The sequence below is a fragment of the Orycteropus afer genome, unplaced genomic scaffold, assembly GCF_000298275.1.
Source record: "Orycteropus afer afer isolate SDZICR_OR568_19922 unplaced genomic scaffold, OryAfe1.0 scaffold00321, whole genome shotgun sequence".
NCBI classification, from domain to species: Eukaryota; Metazoa; Chordata; class Mammalia; order Tubulidentata; family Orycteropodidae; genus Orycteropus; species Orycteropus afer.
Window position 1 is genome coordinate 3,508,018 of NW_006921908.1, and position 5,515 is coordinate 3,513,532.

General features: G+C 38.5%; 1 protein-coding gene across 1 annotated transcript in view; it reads right to left on the reverse strand.

Moving 5' to 3' along the window:
• ANO3 (anoctamin 3) overlaps nt 1–5,515 on the reverse strand; it is a 629,748-nt gene that overhangs the window by 347,304 nt on the left and 276,929 nt on the right. The window lies entirely within an intron of this gene.

Consider the following 5,515-nt stretch of genomic DNA (forward strand, 5'->3'; position numbering starts at 1 on the left):
AATGACATGAGACAAAGTATATGTGAACTGCTGTATGAAAAGTGAATTTACTCTGTAAATCTTCACCCAAATCCTAATAAAAAAAAAAAAAAGAATGTCTTTATCAGATTTATTCATAATTGGCGAAAAATCGGAAGCAACCAAGTGAATAGCTAAATAGATTGAGATACATTCATGCAATAGAGTACTACTCACTAATAAATAATAATAATAATAAAAACTACAAAAAGATAGGAAAAAACTTTATATGCATATTGCTAATGAAAGAAGTCAGTCTGAAAAAGCTACATACCATATGATTCCAACAATATGGCTTTCTGGAAAAGGAAAAAGTAAGCAGAACAAAAAATGATCAGTGGATGCCAGGGATTTGGGTAGAAGGAGGAAGGTTGAACAAGTGAAATACAGGGCATTTTAAGGGAAAGGCAAGAATTATGCATGATATTGTAGTAGAGGACACATAACACCCATTGTTCAGAATGCATAGGACTTTACAACACAAACAGTGAACCCAAATATAAATCACAGACTTTAGTTAATAATAATGTACTAATACCGCTTCATTGTAACAAATGTATCACAAGCATGTAAAATGGTAATAATAGGATAATCATTGTGCAGGGGGGAAAAGGAGGCATATGGGAACCCTCTGTACTTTCTGCACTATTTTTCTATACACCAAAAACTGCTCCAAAAAATAAAATCTAATGCAAAAAAGTAAGCCAGTAGGTGGGAGAAGTGAATGGGAGTATAGATGAAACAAGAATTGCTGCAGCTATCTAGTGACTGTGTCACTAACCTGAGGATGATGTCAAGACTTTATTGATAGCAGAGCAGACAGATGTATGTAAAATGTTATGTTGATAATGAGTGTGTTAAACAATTCTGTTGTTGTTGTTGTTGTTGTTATGTGCCGTCGAGTCGGCCCCGACTCATAGCGACCCCTCCTTGGGTTTCCGAGGCAGTATCACTACGGAAGTAGGATTGCCCAACCTTCCTTCCGAGGAGTGGCTGGTGGGTTTGAACCACCAGCCGTCTGGTTAGCAGGCAAGTGTCTTAGCCACTATGCTACCAGAGCTGTTTTAATTTGAGTTGCTGGTTGCATTAGAAAATAAATGTTCCTCGTTTTGTTTAAACCATTTTGAATTAGATTTTCTTTTACCTGTAACCTAATTCATCATTTGAATTTTGGTGTTGGTTAAGAATATTGAATCAGGGACTACCCGAAGAAGGAACAAATCTGTCTTGGACAAAGCACAACCAGAACGTTCCTTAGAAGCTAGGATGGTGAGACTTTGTCTGTCATACTTTTGACGTTATCAGAAGGGACCAGTCCCTGGAGGAGGATATCTTATTGGTAAAGTAAATAGTCATCAAAAAAGAGAAAGACCCTCAATGAGATGTACTGACACAGTGGCTGCTACAATAAGCTTAGCATAGGAAGGCTTGGGAGGATGGCGCAGGATGGTCAGTGTTTCGGTTTGTTGTAGGTGAAGTCACTATAAATTGAAACTGACTAGATCTAACACAACAACAATTCATCATAATCAAATCAGACTATACAAGAAATGTGGAGGATTGAAAATAATCTAGAATGTGGAAATTGGTTGAGTTAAGGAGATAGCGTAGGGGTTGGCAAACTATGTCTTATTGGTCAAATCTGGATCTCTGCCTACATTTTAAAATGAAGTTTTATTGGAACATGGCCAGGTTCATTGTTTATGTACCTCTTTTGTGCTGTGTCAGAATTGAGTATTTGTGACAGAGACCACATGACCCACAAAGACAAACCCAGGCACTGCCATCCAGTTGATTCCAATTCATAGCGACCTTCTAGGACAAAAAACTATCCCATAGGTTTCTCAAATCTGTAAATCTTTATGGAAGGAGACTGCCACATCTCCTTCCATGGAGAGGCTGGTGGATTCAAACCACTGACCTCTTGATAAACAGCCGAGCGCTTTTAACTACTGCACTACCACTACTTCTAAAAAGACAAAAATAAGATCTACTTGAATTTCTTTCAGAAGGATCAGCACAAGGGAGAGGTTAAAGATGTCCCAAATGTCCAACTTTTATAAACTGCTGCACCACTCCATCATATCTAGCATCAACGACTCTTCCTCCCCTCAGTACTCTGCCTCCCATCTTACAGTTCTATATTTTGCTGTAATATATCACAGAACTCATGGATTGCCAAGGAAAAAGCTCACACAGTTGTGGAGGGTGACAGGTTCCAAATCCATGGGTCAGGAATCAGTTGGGAGGATTCTCCTCACTCACATGGTTGCAGGTGACAACAGACACAAACTGGCAATTCAGACAACTGGTTGCTCTCTCAAGTCCCAAGAACAGGGGTCAGATGATGACAAATCAGAATCCAGAGAGAGCGAACTTTCCCAGAGCATACACATATATCCTCAGGGAAAGAAATGGTGGTGACTTGACTCATACTTTCTAGTGAGGTGTGCTACATCCCACCCTAATCCTGCCTTAACATAATGGGCAACTCACATCAAAATGAGACCATAATCTACTATTAAAATGTCCATAGATATAGTGGCGCTAACAAGGGACTAAGTTATGCTAACTTCCTAACCACAACAAAACACCTCGAGGAAGTGCATCACTAGGCCTGTTGGCTCGGGACCATGATCATGGATGATATTAAGATCAACTGGCATAACACAGTACACAAACCATTGTTGTACATCTTACTTTGGTAAGTAATGACTGCATCTTTACTTTGTGAGTGGCCATCTAACATGCAATTATCAGTCTCTCCTCATCCATGGCAATGAAGAGTAAAGAAAATCAAAGACATATGGAAAGAATTAGTCCAAGGGATTAGTGGACCATGGAAATCTCAGCCTAAATGACCCTGAGACACAAAGCACTAGATGGGGCCCAACTACTAATGCCAAGCACTCAGAAAGGGAACAAAATTGGAGACTCTGGATAGAGTGGGAAAGAAACGTGGAACAAAACTCAAATTTATAAAGAAGACCAAGCTTACTGGTCTTATGGAGACTGGTGAAACTGCCAAGACTATGGCCCCTGGTCACCCTTTGGGCCTGGAATTGAACTGACTCCTGTGGCTTAACTTTCAGCCAAACAAGAGACAGTCCTACAAGATGAACAATTACACCATTGAGGTGCACTGCTTAGAACATTCAACCAGGGGGATCAGAAGGGCAGAACTTGCACAGGGAGTTAGCTCAGAAGGCAGGAATGCATAGAAAAAGGTAGCCACAAGGAGGAAGTGGGAGGTGAGTTGTTAGATTGTGGGGACTGCAATCAATGTCACAAAATAAAATGTGTATGAACTGTTGAATGGAAAATGAATTTTTTCTGTAAACTTCCACCCAAATCACAATAAAAAGTTATCTTTGTATGTTATTGGTCATTTGTTTCTTGCCAATCCCATGCACTATGTCCTTAGAGTTTTGCCAGACTCAGCAAGGACTAAGCTTCCTTGCTCTATGGGGAGGGAAGTCCTGCTTACTAGACAATGAAAGTAATGCCCATGTTTTATTCATACTTATAACTTTCGAAATGCCTTGCATAATTGCTTGTACTTAATCATTCATTTTGCATTACACCACAAGATCCTCTTTAAAAATCAATTTAAGATCAATAAAATATCTCCTCTATAAAGAAGAATTGGAGTATAATACAGTGAACATCCTATAGTATTTTATTATTATTATTTTATAAATGTTAATATTTTGATAAATTGCTTTGTGCTATGCATTTTTAAGTCCTAAAATGTCACCCATACGTATGAAGCCCAATTTGTCTCTTTCCAGCCACATTCCCTCCCTATTTCTCCAAAGTTAATGGTATTTTCATAGGAGTTTTATGAAAATTCACAGAACTCATTCCAACTGATTACATGCTGGCTAACATTTCCACCCAAAGAAACTCATTCTAGATTACTTGAAAAATCACTTAAAACATTTGGCTTTCCCCACATGTTTTGAGCATGTCTCAGGATCCTGAATGGAATGAGAATCTCAGAACACTCCCCACTCATAGATTCTAAATTGTAGCTGCCACTTGAGATTGAGCCAGTATATTTTTAGAGTACCCTTCTCTTAAATATTTATTGAGCTGAGAGATTTTAATCACACATTACTTATGTAATATGATACTGTTGTACAGCACTTCCTTTCTAAGGGCCTTTTATACTCATTTTTCTAATGGTTGAGAAAAGATGAAGAAAACGAGTTTTCTTCTCTATTTTAGAGCTGTAACAAACCAAAGAATAGAGACTTCAAAAGTCTGGCTGAAGGTATCACAATCTACAAGGGGGAAAAAAAAAAAAGAAAACTTTAACATCTGTGTCTTTTTCTTCAAAAATTAAAGAAAACATAGAGGAATCCTTTCCAAGATGTTTCCTTTTGCATCATGGCACTTGAGCTCCATTGTTATGAAACCAGGGATTTCTGGGAGTTATCCAGGGATCTGTTGGCATTTCAGTGCTTTGACTTTTATTTCTTTTCCCAAAAACTCCAGATAACGTTCATTTGTAAGAGAGAGATATTGGCTAAACAAGTCATGTTTTATGATACCAGGTAAAAAAACAAAAAATCACTGTATATTTCTATGATCTGATGCTAGATCTTAATCATCTCATGTCTTAGTGAATACTATTTTTACCCCTTAGTAAATTGAAAGTCAGAGTAAGTATATTATCTTCTTTAAGGTCATGGGTATTTGAGATGGGGTTCCAAGTCTGTCTGACTCAAATGTCCATATCATATCTCTTTAGGTATGAATAAACATTTTCTCTTGGTTAATTGATTGGATCAAGTAATTTGAATTTAACCAGAAGCCTGGTGGTTCAAACCCACCACCCACTCCTCAGAAGGAAGATTGTGCAATCTACTTCCATAGAGATACCACCTCGGAAACTCAAGGAGGGGTCATTATGAGTTGAATCCAACTCGATGGCAGTGAGTAGTTATGAGAAACTTCTTCGGTCCTTGTGATTAGGTTTGACACAGCATAATATAGGCTTCTGAGCTCTGGTAGTGTAGCACCTAAGGCACTTGACTGCTAACCAGAAGGCTGGCAGTTCAAACCCACCAGCCACTCCTTGGAAGGAAAATGGGGCAATCTACTTCCATAGTGATACTGCCTCAGAAACCCAAGGACGGGTTGCTATGAGTTGGGTCCAACTCGATGGCACATAACACCAACAGCATATATAATATGGGTGACAGTAGCAGCACTGAAATGTGCTATGAAATGAGGAGAATGAGAAACTCAACATTTTCTATACCAGAAATCTTTCAGCCCCCAGGAGTGGGAGGAAATCTAAACATTATAAAACCAGAACAATGCCTATCATACAGAGCTCTTGTTAGAAATACAAAGGATAATCCCCTTAAAGTACTTAGTCAAGCATTTGGTACACAGTATAAACATAATGCAGTGCTGGTACATTATTGTGATTAACATTACTATGAAAGTAAAATTGTGTCCACCTTACTTAGAAACCAAGACTGAA